The 17,260-nt window shown below is 43.9% G+C and overlaps 1 protein-coding gene across 2 annotated transcripts in view; it reads left to right on the top strand.

The window, feature by feature from the left end:
- LOC126277936 (protein phosphatase 1 regulatory subunit 14C) overlaps positions 1-17,260 on the top strand; it is an 866,863-nt gene that overhangs the window by 656,284 nt on the left and 193,319 nt on the right. The window lies entirely within an intron of this gene.

The raw sequence follows: 17,260 nt of genomic DNA, 5'->3' as shown, positions 1-17,260 counted from the left end.
GCTTCTAGTTGTTTGGATGCGACGTGACAGTCAGGCTCGCCGTCTTGAATTTTAAGCGCGCGACTAATGAGCCCAGGATGGCGTCATTAGTAACGCGTGCTGGTGGCTGCGATTGAGAGCTGGACGCTAGAAGAGGCCCAAATGGCGGGGAACCGCCGGCTTGCGTCCGGAAAGAGATGTAAGGAGCCAGCGACAAGAGCTGTTCAGAAGGGAATGATGAACGCCGGGGACGCACGCGAGCGGCCGTGGAATGTTGCAGAAATAAACCGTGCACCAGCTCTTGTCACACGCGAAGAGCCACGCTCCCGTGGGGGGCCACCCATCAGATGGAGACAACACTGGGGCAGGTTTACGACTCAAAGACTTGTCACAAATATTGACGTCACTAGCAGTTTCTAATGGATGTAACGTTTTTCATTTTTAATCACCAGTCACATGAAAAACGAATATTCACAATAAATAAATCTTTTCAGTAGTATCATGTGTATCTTTTAATATTTTTTTATTTGTATTATTACGAATAAAACAGGATTGTTTTCTATATAGGGTTCCACACTTCCGAACCTAATTTTAATTCATCATCAGCATTCATTTTCTCATTCGTCAAGAAACTAAAATGATATTGTCATTGAGATTTAAAAAATTATTTCCATCAATATTTGTTGACTAACATTTAAATTTAATAATAAATATTGATTTCAAGTAGAAGTTTAAACAAATTTGCCACTATCGAGAATTGAACCGGGAATCTCGTGATCTAAAGGCTAGAGAGCTTTGCGTTCAATTATGGACGATTCATTTAAATGGGATGAAACGCTTTGTACATAACCGCCGTCTGCAGATTTCTAAGTCCATTTTCGGGAAAATGATGTGCTTCGGGAAAATGATGTCTGAACCCTGACCTTCGGGACCTGCGCGTTTAAAGAAAATCGACGAAAGTAGTCCGCAAGGTCCCCTTGTAAGATTATATGTAAATATGTATATCATTGTGGCATTAAACGTACATGCCCATTTATGTGCAAATAAAAAGCATTCCAATTATTTCATAACATGATACATGGCACCAGGCAGATCTTTTTTCCCTTTTTTATTGACATTTTGTTCACAGCCCCAGCAGTCAGCATGTCAGTACATGCGTCATACATCAGATCAATAAACAGAAGAATAATGACATTACTAGAGACTGCGATTTCCTTATTCCAAAACGCTCAGCAAGTATCAATGAGCAACCTCCAATATTTCATCGTTGGAGACAGTTACCTCACTCCGTGCAACATCTGCTGCGGAAGTCGGGAATCTTAAGAAATATAATAGGTCGTTTTTTTTTTCACCTTCTGAAATTGAGTTTCACTATACTGGTAATCATATTTAAAAGAAATTATGGCTTTTATAGTAGTCACATACTCAGACCTAATTATCTACAGTTGTTCACTTACCTTTAAACGGTTTGATTATGCAATACGAGGATGGATAAGAAAGTCTGTGCTCCTATTTTGTTCCTTTTTTTAGCAGAAATAAGGTACATATAGGTAAACACAAATATACGCGCTATTCTACGTACCTTACACTGTTTTTCCATATAGGCCTCACACTGTTTGAGCCATTTGTCCTATCGCAGCACTAAATTTGAGATGCACCTGCGGCAGAATTTGTCCGCCTGACTGCGGAACTACCGTCGGCCTCCTGTGTGCTTCGTTGTTGCCCGTGAATCTCCGTCTTTTCAGGAACTTCTTCAGTGGACGATATTGAAGATCGTTGTGCAACATTCGCCGTGCACTGCGTTTCCATATGTCAAGTTGAAGCTCTTGGTTCCGTGCAACATGCCTGCGACTTTGGCTGAAGGCTTCTTCCACTCTTGAAACATTCTCTGGTGCGCACACATGTTTTTCTGATCAGTCGATCCCTAGAAGATTGTAACCACACTTCGATGACGTTAGCCGATGAGACTGGGGCATGTCGTGCGAGATTGTAATGAGCACGAAAAAGCTGCGCTTGTTGTTTTTGTAATATGGCTTCACGGCACAGCGTGTCGTGCACCGGTCTACGACGATATCTCGACTGAACACTGATATCAGAGTCAACGGCACCAGTTTATTGCCTATATGACACCACTTCCATCTTCTGATTTCTGACGTAATGTGCTATTTCCAAGGTTGCCATATCACCGCTTTCAGTGCTGCACCTTTTATTTTCAGACGAAGTTAAAACAATTGCCTTGTTTTTTTCACTATGTGACACAATAGTATCTGGTGAAATGGACTTTGCCTGCAACCAATAAATAAATAAATGAAAAAGGCGGGCAGTTTGTCATCTACACTCTGTAGATGATTCGAAACGTGGAAATGGTATAGTGGACTTCAACAAGCATTTGGAGCGGTACGTCACCGTGAAGAAATTGAACTGCAACGTATGTGCGAAACTGTCTGATCCGACAATTTCTTTTGAACATGCGAGCTGCAAAACTCTGTCTCTAGCTGAGGTGGAATGATGGAACGGGCCGTCAGTTGGGGTGGGCGAGGGTGGTTTGGTTGGGGGAGGGTGTGGGGGTGTTGTGCGGGAGCGGTGTTTTCCATTAACCTGCGAGCTGCTACACGCCTCCTCACTTAAAACAGCGCGCACGCCCAATTGACTCCAGCTGCCTGACTGCCTCTTTCCGCTCGATAGTCGAGCACCGGGACAGAGAAACGAAAGGAGAGCAGCGGCAAAAAGAAGGGACACCTCCGTGCTCTGTCTGACGTGCGTCTACTGCTGCAGCCGAGCGGAAAACGAACCGGGCTGTGCTCTCTTGAATGTCCGCAGGAGCGCCGGCGCCCCTTCCGCGGAAGTACTGGGTGGTCATAATTTAACTTTCCCTGCTTCTGTCGGACAAAGATCAAAACTTATAGTGAAAGAGTATGAGAGCTCCATCGATATGAGATTGAGGCTATGGCTCAAATCGGCCTCAATTTCTCCAGCAAAGATGGCGAAATTTAAGGAAACGGGTGTGGCGGCGGCGTAAGGTCACAAGTTGACGACTTTCCTGCTTCGTCACCTTTGAATGGTATTAGTTTTTCACAGTGACATTTTCCAAATTTATCGGGATTCACTAAAAGTATAGGTATCTCAATTTTATCGGGCGTCAGTAAAATTGTAGGTACCGGTACAGCAATCACGAAGGAACATACGAGCGTAGTGGTTGTTTTCTCTCCTTACATGATGTCGCAAGTTCGTTGTGCGCACTCCGGTTTTTAATGTGTTAAACCAAGTGTATTCCGCACTTACTTTCAAAATAGGAATGGTAGCAGTCTGCAGTACAACCGATGTTAGAGGACAACAGCAAGAAACTACCGTAGAGACCAGGTGGTGGGAAATCTTGCACACTGCACATACACGCGTACCGTCTAATAGGCCACGTCACAAGGCAACAGCTACCTACAACAACCCAGTATTTCAGAGCAACCGAACCTTTACGAATAAATCTCGCTCGTTAAAAAAAAATACTATAAAGCAAAAATTTTAACACTGCTGCTGTGGGGAAACTGATAGTCCAGTTTTTTATTCGGTTATTAGTAAAAATTGAAAAAAGTCAGTGACCAAACTAATACTGAAAAATACCGGTTATTTGGAACTAACATACAGGTATCAGTTTTAACTGGTCGGTTTTCCTCCTCCCTGGTGTAAACGGAAAACTACTTAATCGTATCGGTACACAACATTATAGGGAGTGATTTTCACTCTGTGCACTGCAAGATTTAGCATTGTTAGTAGTGTCCGTATCACGAGTTTCCATTAGAGTCGGTGCTGGAATGACGGCGTACGGATGAACGCAATCGTCAGCATGCGTACAGCTGCAGTGTGTCAATGTGGGTCTGGACAATGTGAGAAGGGTGTTATTCGTAAGACTGTTCTATCAGAACAACAGCTATACTCTTCGTGAGTATAGGCGCATTAAAGGAATGTGGAGCTGTCCTCTTTCCGCACAGGGATTGAAGAACTTCGAAAGTTCGAACTGGCGATTTGCGAATTACTCCTGATAGATACTGAGGGCCAATTGCGTCTCAAATTGTTGAAGGAGTTGAGTGTTGCCATGGCTTAGAGCGCTGAACGTAATGTACTATCTTCAAGCAGTGTACGAGCTGTGTCACAACACCTGAACGTCCCAAAGCACACCGTGCGAGAAGTGCTGCCAACAGCCGTGAAATGCTTTCTCTTGTGCGCTTACAGGCTGTCGTGGGTGCGAATTGTCACACTGAGCAACATTTGTAGGCAGCAGCGTAACCATGGAAATTAAAGTGCTTCTTTGATGATTTATTCGTTATTTCTCTTCTGCAAGTCCGTCCGTACATTTACAGGAAGTTTCATTGTCCTGCTTTCACTCGTTCATCGTGGGGCGCTCTCAAGTAGAGAAAGTTTAATTATTTATCGTATATGTACCATTCGACGGCACCAAGTCGCGTTGACACTCTGCAGACCAACGTAATTTAAAAATACTTTATCACATTGGGGCACTTCAGCAGTAGCAAAACTGCATGGAAATAACTTTCGTCCATTGAACAAGTACTATAGTGTACTATTTTCCCCTAAGTTACTTGAGGGCCTATTTCTATATTTAAACTTTTCCTGTACTCTGAAGACCACCGAAGTGCATGGCAGGGGATATTTACCATTGTTCTACGTATTTATTTATTCAAGGTATGACTGCCCCTACGAATTCTTTTAGGAGGTAGATTAAGGGAAGGCAAAACTACCTTCATAGCATTTCTAGCTTTTGAGTGTGTTGACGGGAATACACTCTCTAAAATTCTGAATGTAGCAGGGATAAAATACAGGAAGCCGAATGCTATTTACAGTTTGCAGCGAAACCAGATGGCAGTTGTAAGAGTCAAGGGACATAAAAGGGAAGCAGTGGTTGAGAAGGGAGTGGGCCAGGGTTGTGGCCTATCCCCGTTGTTATTCAATGTGTACGTTGAACAAGCGGTAACTGAAATCAAAGAAAAATTAAGAATAGGAATAAAAGTTCAGGGAGAAGAAATTAAAAGTGTGCGGTTTGCCGATGACATTGTATCTCTGTCATACAGCGAAGGTCTTTGAAAACCAGTTGAGCAGAATGGACAGTGTCTCGAAAGGAGGATATCAGATGAATACCAACAAAAGCAAAAAACCCGTGATGGAATGTAGTCGAATTAAATCAGACAACGCTGGGGGAATTAGATTACAAAAGGAAAAACTGACAGCATTAGATGGATTTTGCTGTTTGGGCAGTAAAATAACTGATGATGTCCCAAGTGGAGAAGACATAAAGATTAGAAGCTTATGAAATGCAATGTTATCGAAGAATGTTGAAGATTGGATGGATAGATTGCGTAACTAATGAGGTGGTACTAATAGAATTGGGCAGAAAAGAAGTTTGCAGCGTAACTTGCCTAAAGGAAGGGATCGGTTGATAGGTCATATTCAGAGACATCAAGGGATCACGGATTCAGTACTGGACGGAAGTGTATCGGAGACCATGATATGAATAACGTAAGGAGATTCAAAATAATGTAAATTGCAGTAGTTATTTGGAGACGAAGAGGCTTGCACAGAATGGGGTAAGTGGGAGAGCTGCATCACACCAGTCTTCGGACTCAAGATAACATGGTTAGTATCACGTGCACAAGAAAACGTTTTTGTTTACCAAACATAAACACACAGTGCACATACAGAAAAAATTCATAATTGTAATGTATAGTATTTACAAAGCACAGAAAGCTACACGCATAAGTTCACTGTACGAAAATTAGTCCACCCCGGGGTAGACGCACTGATGAATGGTTAAGCCTTTACAGATGGCCCAGCGATCGAGTCTCATGCTCAACCGCACATCCACTACCTCTGCAATGAGCGGAAAATATATGTAAACATAGAACATAAGAACGTCGCAGAGTGGCAAAAAGGGGCAATCGTGTTTAGCCGTGCCCGTGGTCATACGCTGTGTGAAGTTACTCGATACCAGTATTACAATTTTCGTCATTGTATTAGTACGAATTGTACAAATACTGACGCATTTCCGGAAAAAAAATCCTGTAACATATACCACCAATATGGAGCGAGTTGTACTTTATAACCACCATAAAAAATAAATAATAGTAATTTAGTTAGTTGTTGCTGCTTTTAAAAAATTAAGATGTTCGCTGTGAAATATTAATTAGACTTAAATTTTCAGGTTAATTGAAAATTTTAAAACAGCCATAGACTTCGGCAGAGTAATTCATTAAAAACAATAAGTAATTTATCCAAAATTTTGAAATATAAACTATACAGCTCAGCTAGAGTACAGTATTTAAAAAAGGTGGGCATTAAATTCCCCTCCTGTTGGTTTTGCTATGGTTAATGTGCTGATGCTTAGAAAGAGCGTATATCCGTATCACGTAAGTTACAATATGAAACCCACTAAATAGGAGCTTCAGGTGAATACGACGAAATGCAGTACGGTGTCTCTCAATTTGTGTTTGTCAGCTATAACGCTGTCTTGCATCTCGTTTTCCACGTTCCTCTCCACGGAGCAAAAATGTGACTTTTTCTTAGTCAGTCAGTCACGCTTCGGACTGCGATGGAACGTGAAATACGCTGTGGTGACATCATAATACTCGACCAACTCTTCGTCCGCGAACACATTCTCGTTCCGTGTGAGAACGTCGTACTGATTTGAAAATCAACGCTTAAATTTCTACACACTCTCCTAAGCGCCCGCGAACGACATATGCAGCAGAATGACGCCATTGGTTGAAACGTCGCTTGGCACACTGTCCCTTGCCTCTGCACATCGCCCCCACAGCCCAGCTTTTTAATTGCACGTCACTGCGGTAACCAGAAATTGACCGCTTGCAGTAGTGTTGGGTGAGACAGTAATAAATAACGCAGTCCGCGCTGGACCGACTGGTGCACCAGTAGTGATGCAGCTCGCAATATCTGCGGCTCAGCGCCCTCCGGCTCCACTGTGCGGTACTTGAGTCTCTGTGCAGAGCAAGAGCTTTCCATACGTAGGGGCGGGAGGGAGGGGCTGCCCCATTCCGGCCGGAAACACGCCGGCAGCGGGGTCTGCCTTTCTCCTATTCAACGGCGAGCAGATACGGAGAAATATCTCGCAAGAAATAAAGGCATCCCTCCAGAGACGAGAGACTGCCCGTAGAATGAACCTGGCCGACCATCTCTCACCCTCTTTTTCTTTCTTTTCTCTCTCTTTTCCCCTTCCCTCGAATCTCTCTCATCCTCCCTCTCTTCCCACTCACCGCATGCCGTGCTTCTACTATTTCGCTGCCGAGTAGGCAGTTAGGGCGAGTTACTCAATTCTTCAGAGGCCCATTTCATCGCGGGCCTTCTCGGTGCCGTGCTGTTATACTTGCTCCTGACTACCTCCGCATCAGTAGGGATGTTGGCCGCGCGGGTAGCTCTTCTACAATGTGAAGCAGAACTCGTTGAAGAACAATTTTCTTCAAACATAAAAAATAAAGCCTTGCTTCCAGTGCAAATCTCATTTCATTTAAACTTCCAGTGAAATAACTGAGCGGCGGTAGCATATCTCGTAAAGCACGTCTCTTAAAGCGCCACTGCGGCACTCCTGAGGGATGGAATTTCTACTAATTTCCGTGGCATCCATAAATACTTTCATGGCGTAGGCAAGGCTGTGCGTTTAAAAACATTATCGGCTTTTTTCCTTTTTTCAGTCTCGTGAAATGCAAGCATGTACTCCGCCTCTAATGACCTTCATGTCGACAAGACTTTAGGATAATAAACCCTTCTCCGAGCACACATGCAACATTACAAGAAAAATGAACTTTCAAACAAGTTACAGAGGCAGATAGGGAAAAAAATAGGTGACGAAAAAATAGTCTGGGGTTCTGTCACGAAAAGGTTACCCGAAGGGGACGGGAATCGATAGATGTGTTGTACATGTATAGACGTACAAAAGATTGCTGATCAAGAAAAACAACGCGTTTGTCCATCCCTGGCCCTTATGCAAGTAGTTTTTCGGCTTGATATTAATTGATACAGTTGCTGAAGTCCCTCCTGGAGAATATCGTGCCAAATTCCGTCCAATTGAAGCGTTTGGTCCTCAAAATCTCAAGCTGGTCGGAGGGCCACGCCCAAAGCGCTCCAAACGTTCACCATTGGGGGAGAGATCCGGCGATCTTGATGGTCAAAGTGAGCTCTGGCAAGTACGAAGAAAAGCAGTAGGAACTCTCGTCGTGTTCGGGCGGGCGTTATCGTGCTGAAATGTAAGACGACGGCAGCTTTCATGAAGGACAACAAAACGGGGCGTAGAATATCGTCGACATAACGCTGTGTTATAAGGATCGCGCGCATGACAACTAAAAGAATGGCACCTCAAACCCTTATTCCTGGTTGTTAGGTCATACAGCGGGCGACAGTGACGTTGGTGTCCTACTTCTGTCCGGTACGTCTCCACACACGTCTTCGCTGGTCTTTGGAACTCAGTTCGTAGCCGGACACATCACTTAAATCAGTTCTACTCCGGTCAGTGAAGATTCTAGACCGAAGACGTTCATCGCAGGTTTACATGGATTAAGTTACAAATTGCTACGGCTTCCCTTGTATTCACCCGACCTGCTGCCCTGCGATTATATTTTACATTCAAACATGAGGAAACGGCTCACAGGTAAATAATTATCGGTTGAGATGGTCTTCGTCGACGTATGTTTATTTTAGTCAGATTCATTTTTTAAGCTAAAAAGTGGGTGGAACGTCGGGGAACACGTATATCCCTAAAATGGGCTGTGTTGAAAAATATGTAATTGTTATTGGAAAATATGGCGTCTGCATTCCTAACACCGGTATTTATTGAACTGTCTTCGTAATGGACACCACCCTACTACAAGAGCATCTTCCACGTTCAACCGTGCTTTTGCAGCTTTTGTCAAATATTTATAGAGGTAAGGCACTCGCATTCTCAAGCTAATACACTCCTGGAAATTGAAATAAGAACACCGTGAATTCATTGTCCCAGGAAGGGGAAACTTTATTGACACATTCCTGGGGTCAGATACATCACATGATCACACTGACAGAACCACAGGCACATAGACACAGGCAACAGAGCATGCACAATGTCGGCACTAGTACAGTGTATATCCACCTTTCGCAGCAATGCAGGCTGCTATTCTCCCATGGAGACGATCGTAGAGATGCTGGATGTAGTCCTGTGGAACGGCTTGCCATGCCATTTCCACCTGGCGCCTCAGTTGGACCAGCGTTCGTGCTGGACGTGCAGACCGCGTGAGACGACGCTTCATCCAGTCCCAAACATGCTCAATGGGGGACAGATCCGGAGATCTTGCTGGCCAGGGTAGTTGACTTACACCTTCTAGAGCACGTTGGGTGGCACGGGATACATGCGGACGTGCATTGTCCTGTTGGAACAGCAAGTTCCCTTGCCGGTCTAGGAATGGTAGAACGATGGGTTCGATGACGGTTTGGATGTACCGTGCACTATTCAGTGTCCCCTCGACGATCACCAGAGGTGTACGGCCAGTGTAGGAGATCGCTCCCCACACCATGATGCCGGGTGTTGGCCCTGTGTGCCTCGGTCGTATGCAGTCCTGATTGTGGCGCTCACCTGCACGGCGCCAAACACGCATACGACCATCATTGGCACCAAGGCAGAAGCGACTCTCATCGCTGAAGACGACACGTCTCCATTCGTCCCTCCATTCACGCCTGTCGCGACACCACTGGAGGCGGGCTGCACGATGTTGGGGCGTGAGCGGAACACGGCCTAACGGTATGCGGGACCGTAGCCCAGCTTCATGGAGACGGTTGCGAATGGTCCTCGCCGATACCCCAGGAGCAGCAGTGTCCCTAATTTTCTGGGAAGTGGCGGTGCGGTCCCCTACGGCACTGCGTAGGATCCTACGGTCTTGGCGTGCATCCGTGCGTCGCTGCGGTCCGGTCCGGTCCCAGGTCGACGGGTACGTGCACCTTCCGCCGACCACTGGCGACAACATCGATGTACTGTGGAGACCTCACGCCCCACGTGTTGAGCAATTCGGCGGTACGTCCACCCGGCCTCCCGCATGCCCGCTATACGCCCTCGCTCAAAGTCCGTCAACTGCACATACGGTTCACGTCCACGCTGTCGCGGCATGCTACCAGTGTTAAAGACTGCGATGGAGCTCCGTATGCCACGGCAAACTGGCTGACACTGACGGCGGCGGTGCACAAATGCTGCGCAGCTAGCGGCATTCGACGGCCAACACCGCGGTTCCTGCTGTGTCCGCTGTGCCGTGCGTGTGATCATTGCTTGTAGAGCCCTCTCGCAGTGTCCGGAGCAAGTATGGTGGGTCTGACACACCGGTGTCAATGTGTTCTTTTTTCCATTTCCAGGAGTGTATATCGTATCCGCCGCAGAGAAAACACGATGTGTATTAAAAACACTGCGTGTACATACAGTTAAAGGATGCATTCACAGTAAGACACTAACTCGTCACATACTATCTGGAAATTTTGGTTGCAGCTGTTGTTGTTGTTGTTGTTGTTGTTGTTGTCTTGGTGGTCTTGAGTCCGATGACTAGTTTTATGTAGCTCTCCAGGCTATTCTGTCCTTCAGCCTCTTAATTTCTACGCAATCGCTGCAACATAGCTCTATTTAAACCTGCTTACTTTATTCATGCCAATGTCTCCGTGTACATTGTTTAGATCCTCCCGCCACCCGCCCCCCTCCTCCATCACACACACACACACACACACACACACACACACACACACACACACACACACACATACATTCACTTCCCTCAATTTCAAAACTGACGATAACTTGATGCCCTAGGAAGTGTCCAAAGAACCGATCCTTTCTTTTAGTCCAGTTATGTCACAAATTTATTTTCTACCGCGTTAGATTCGGTACCATCTCATTAGTTATGCTATCCGTCCACGTAGCATCAGCATTATTCTGTAGCATGACATTTCAAATGTTTCTCTTTCCTTCTTGTCTGAAACGCTCATCCTTCAGGTTACACTTCCGTACAAGTCCACGCCGCGGGCAGATAGAAAAGACTCCTCAACATTTAAATTCGATGATACAACGTATCAGTCTCTCTCTCTCTCTCTCTCTCTCTCTCTCTCTCTCTCTCTCTCTCTCTCAAATCCTTTCCTCGCTCTTGCCGGTCTGCATTGTATACCCTCTGTTGTTCGGTCGTCATCAGTTCTATTACTGCCCAACTAGCAAAATTCATTACTAACCTGTGTCTCATTTCCTAATGTAATTCTTTCAGCACCGCCTAATTTTATTGGACTATATTCCATTACCTCCCCTTTTTTTTTATTTTTGTTGATATTCATATTGTAATCTCACAATCTCCTTTGGAACAAAATTCTTTCAGTGTATCTTTTCTGTCTGGGCAACGCCAGCTACATTCGTGGCGTCCGCTGTCTGGTGAATCAGAATAAGGTCTATTGTCTACATTTTGCATTTGCCGCTCAAGACAGTTTCCTTTCAGAAAGCTGACAATGCTAGCTCTAGGTGTCGGTGCTTTCAGTTCAAGAGTGAGATGCAGTCGTATCGGATGTGCTTACTGGCGCCCCGCTCGTTTTCTCGTGGTCTTCATTCCGCCTTCGATCTCGTTTCTTTCTGACAGAGGAAGGGGACGCGATGAATACACAGGGGGTCGCGTAACCACGATAAATGGCGTTGGCTCTCTCAGCTGAAAGGCCGGAGCTGCGACTCCGTCGGGCCTCTCGTAACACGTACGAGTATTCACATGTAGTGCCAGAGCTCTGCTTGTTCCGAGTGCCCTCGTCTTTTCATACATATTATGACACTACCGACTACCCCAACGTCTGCCTACCACTGCTGTCATGTGTAAGCACGTCACTTTTCTTTTCTTGAAAGGCGAGGCCATTAGCGCCCAGTAAGCCCATCATGGTATATCGACAAGTTCTACCGAGGCTCTTAAGCCTCTTATGACAGACATAAATACAGATCGAAAATGCTCACCAGACAAAATTTCTATATTTTGACTTACTGGTACAAAAAACCTCACAGTCTAAAACGGAGGGTAGGTAGGAAGGAGCGATGACAGGCATGTTAAGAACTGATTGGAATGATAGAAATACAAATATATGGATTAGGGAATAGGCTACAGTGGAAGGCGTAATTGTGACTGTAATAAAAATAAAGGTGGGGGGATGGTACATCTATGGCCAGTCGAAGTTCTTGATCGCGTTGCAAGAAATAAGGAAAGACTTAATGACTGTTCACTCTGCAGTGTAGTGTGTGCTGATTTGAAGTACCTTGGTAGATTAAAACTGTGTGCCAGACCAAGACTCTAACCTCGGACATTTGCCTTTCACGTTAAGTGCTCTATCGACTATGCTATCCAAGCACAAGTCACCACCAGAGATTTACTCTCAACAGCAAGTTTCAAATCAGCCCACACTCCACTCCAGTTTTTCCATTCTGGAAACAATCCCTCAGGCTATGTCTAAGCCATGTCTCTGCTGTGTCCTTTCTTCATGAGCGCTAATCCCACAGTATGCAGGAGAACTTGTACGAAGTTTGGAATATAGGAGATGTACTGCTGTGTGGCCAGGTTGAGTGGTGCTTAGACAGCTCAGTAGAGTTTCTTGGAAATACATAATTATGACCTCAATATGGATCATCTCACCAGACAAAATATTTGGGCCCCCCCTTTAAGAAAGCACATTGGTCGTTATGAAGCCCTGTAGATAGTGTAGAAATGGTATTAGGTGATCATGTGGTCCTCCACTGCTGACGAAATTCAACGCAGTGGCGCAGTATGTGTGAGGCGGTTGTGTGGGATAAGCACTGTAATATGGGCGACGTGGAGACTTGGAAAAATTGCAGAAAGGAGGTATGTGACGACTTGCCCATTAGCACACCATGAATTAAGCAGAGAAACTAGACAGAACCTGACAGAGGACACGCAAATGGTTGGTTATGATGTGTTCAAACACTGGAAGGCACCAATTCCATTCACAACCCAATAAAAAATTTAACTGGCAGTGTATAGAGGGTGCAGCGCAAGCTTTAAGTGATTATGTGATGTTTTGGAAGTGTTTTTCATACTATGAATTGGGCCCACTCGTTCAGATAACTGCGAACATGAACCAGGATGTTTATTTCAACAATAGCGTATTCCCCACAGCTTCTCCCATGTTTTCAACAGATATATTAAGCACACATCCTCCTTCCATTCTCTGTGTCCAGCTCTTCCTCCCTCTGTCTGTCCACATCACCTTCCCACCTCAATCCCCATTCTCTCTCTCTCTCTCTCTCTCTCTCTCTCTCTCTCTCTCTCTCTCTCTCTCTCTCTCTCTCTCTCCCCCTCTCTCCCTCTCCCTCTCTCCCTCTCTCCATTTCTTCCACCCCACTCTCTGACCATGTCCTCCTCCATCCATCTCAGTCTGTCCCCAGCCATTCTCAGTGGCACTTGTAGCCCCTGAAAAACGTTCAGTAAAGCATGCTGATGCTACACCTATAACAAACCTCTCATGCAGGGCACTTTACACATCAGGGGCAGCCTAAATGTCAGGGACCAGAAATCGCTTCTTGCCCCTGACATGCTGACTGCCTCATGAAGCAGATTGATTTGGAAAGCTGATAATGTTCCCACTGAACATAGCTGTTGTGCAGGGCAGCATATGCACCAGGGGCCAGAAAATACACGTTTTTGCCTGTATCCCCACTCTTATTGTAGCTAGGGAGTTGTAGATCCCACACTGCTGATACTCATGAGGCTGGCTGTGTATGTGCCCAATATGGTTAAAATTAATAAAGGTGTTTGGGAGGAGATTGTGGATATACACATACTGTTTTGTATACTGGGTGATTCAGCTGCCCCTATTGCTGTTGTTCCATGCAGCCCATAGCGTTATAGCTGGCCTTCATGAACCACACATGCGATTTCCATATTCTGTTGTCCCTGTGCACAAGCTATTATTCCTACAGAAAAAAATGAACAGGACCTTTTAGCAGGAAATTTAATGGCCTTAATTTTTGTACTGGGATACATTTTTGGTAGTAGCTTTAATTTTTGAATGCTCTTCAAAATACACCCACACTAAGAGCTAACTGGTCAGGATTTCTGATACATTTTTCATAGCACTCCCTCCTACCACTGTACAAACATTAGTAACTGTATTAATTATTTTCCATATTTCACCTATTTTGATCTTCATTGACTGGTCTTATTATGCCACAAACTTATTTGAGCATTCACATATTGTAAACTTTACGTTTGTGTAAATTTTACATAACCAGTTCGTGAATTTAAGCAGCATAAAATAAACAATTGCATCTTTGCGTTTGTCAGTCTGCGTGACTATGAAGCTACTGTGCTTGAAAGACTTTAAATTTGGATTGACTTGTACACATAATTAGTTTTTACATAGTTTTTGCAAAAGTCATTTTTCTTTTCTTAACCTTAATAATAACTAAATGGCTGTCGGTTCTGGTGGCGTAATAGCCCAATCAGAGGATATAAAAAAAAAAGGTCGAATGTTGGGAATAGTTCGTGTAGTCGGATATTTTTGTACATTGGTAGGACGGAGTACCACGAACAATATGCTAGAAATCCTGACTGGTGAGGGCTCGTTGTGGGGTAGAGGTGCATTTTGGAGGCTACTTTTGTACGTAATCTTGAGTAACTTGGAAACCGTTGCCTCCAGTGAAAATATATCCAAGTACAAAATTTAACTGCATTAAATTTCCTACAGAAAGGTCTTATTAACTTTTTCTGTAGGACCAACGAAGCGATCGAGTGAGTATGGAAATCTCGCGCGTGATTTATAAAGACGAGCCATAGCATTGCTGGTTGCATAAAACGGCAGTGAGAAGGGCAACTGAATAACTCGTATATGACAGACTGGTGACCACATGTTGACCTTTCTTCTATGTTTTCGTGGTATGTGGGCTGTGGATACTCCCGTCTTTCAAGATGACAGCAAAGATGTTCGCAGAACTGTGCGCATACGATCTTGCTTTGACCAGCACTCTCATACAATGTCACACCTCGCCCGCCTCGCTAAATCAGCCGATCGAAACCTCATAGGGGCTACTTGGAACAGCCGGCCGGGGTGGCCGAACGGTTCTAGGCGCTACAGTCTGGAACCGCGCGACCGCTACGGTGGCGGGTTCGAATCCTGCCTCGCGCATGGGTGTGTGTGATGTCCTTAGGTTAGTTAGGTTTAAGTAGTTCTAGAGGACTGATGACCTCAGAAGTTAAGTCCCATAGTGCTCAGAGCCATTTGAACCATTACTTGGAACAGTGTATAAAACGTAGCAGTCGGCATTCCCGCAGTTTGGTAGATCTACAGGACCTCGTGGAATTGTGCCCTTTACCAAGGCTGTAGACGGATAAGGTATTAGCGTCATGTCCATGTGGGTGACTGCATTGCATAAGATACCACTGAAATAGAACGTAATTCGTTTTCTTTCCCCCTTCTAATTATGTGGCCACTTTGCTGGGTTCAACTGTTGAGATACACTAACACTTGGGGTTAAGCAAGTGAAATGTTTCTGAAACAATGTGAAAGGCATCTCCTTAAACGTGGCGTAACGTCGGAGACAAAAGTTAAACTTTAGTGCAACGAATCTGAAATTTTAATTGGCTCATTTGTGACTGAAAATGATCTCATACAGGTTTTAATAATGTGTAGGCCAGTAAAAGAACGTGATAGCTGGGTTAGTTCTGTCAATCTGTGCCGAAGCACGTCTATTTGTCTTTTTTCAACTTTGGTAGGTTTTTGGTAGACTGAGTAAGTATTTTGAACTGCATGCATAGGGCCATGCCTAGGAAGGCACTGTGACGTTACGGCCAACGTTCCGATTGAAGACAGATTTACTATTTCTTTTCACCATAGAACATAATTACATTGATTATAGACTAGAAGACGCAAACTCTGCAGTTTTTATACGAAATATAGTGTAATAACAATAGAAGGTTTCGACTGTCTATCCAGAACACTGGTGTCCCAAGTTTACGCAACAACTTTCACGATACCATTTAAATTCCATAGAAATATTGGGCACACTCTGATACGAACTACACTAGCTGCTTGTAACCATAGAAGCACGTTATTTCTTCCTCCGACTTTCTCCTTCGGCCTGATTTAGTAATGGTTCCAAAATTTAGGATAATGATTGATATCATTCAGTGTTAGGACGTGCGCATGGGTTCTTTTGTGTGAACTTTTTGCCATTAAATTTTAATGTTCAGTTCATTCTCCCAACAAGAAAGTGTATATTTGTTTTTCTCGTTTCTTCCCGCATCAATTTGACACTATGACCCAATCCAGCGGTGTACAATGTTGATGTAATCGAATCAAACCTGACCTTAGCGTAAAATCAGAGTATTCATATTGAGATATTTTAAAAGTACTGTATAAGAACCTTTAAGTGAATGTACTGCAGTATTACTTGACTGCGAAGGAAATTTGTTGTAGTTTCCCCCGCAAAAGCAAGAACTTAAGAATTTTCAGTGAACGCAAACAAAAGTTGTTGGTAGAAGAAACATTGTTATTTCAAATCCATTTCACAGATTGCAGTACCTCAGTGGAACACAATTTCCTACAGCAATCACATCATTAACGAAGGATGCATCTTCAGTATTCATGTTAAAGGTTTTCGCAAACAATAAAATCAATTTTCAATACAGTTTGTTATTTATTCAATAAAGAGCACTTGTTTGAATTTTTTTTTCGAACCCTGAAACACACCGAAACAGTTATTGCTCTTACAAAGTTATTTGTCTGTCACGTGGTTCTTCCACGAAATTCTGTATGAAACTTCGCGAAGGGTTTTATCTAGCCGTAACAAACTGCTGTTGACTGAGTTGTAATTGGTATTCATAGTTCACAACGATGCACTAATTGCATGCCGATCATTACTCGCTACTACGGCGTAATCACTCCTTGCAACTCTAACAAACAGCTGAAGTTGAAGCCTAATTATACTAGTGATTAAAAATTAATAGATCGGCTTATTTCATACATTGTATACTAACGTAATTTTAGTGTATTATATGATTAAAACATTTCCTTGTACTTCTCAGTAATTCAGATTCCACTTTATTTATTTATTGCACAGCCTTAGTTTTTGGAGCATAACTTAAACAAAATGCGTTGTTAAGGCGTATATATCTTTTACGTCCTTAAATTAAAATAACTTCGAAACTGTGGATTATTCTGTAAAAATTACACACGTTTCTATAACCAGTAAACTTTGCACTATTAGTCAGTGTTGACAAGTCTCTCACCAAGA

The sequence above is a fragment of the Schistocerca gregaria genome, chromosome 6 (assembly GCF_023897955.1).
Source record: "Schistocerca gregaria isolate iqSchGreg1 chromosome 6, iqSchGreg1.2, whole genome shotgun sequence".
In the NCBI taxonomy this organism is placed as follows: Eukaryota; Metazoa; Arthropoda; class Insecta; order Orthoptera; family Acrididae; genus Schistocerca; species Schistocerca gregaria.
The sequence above is the reverse complement of the archived record's forward strand: the minus strand, read 5'-3'. Positions and strand labels throughout refer to the sequence as shown.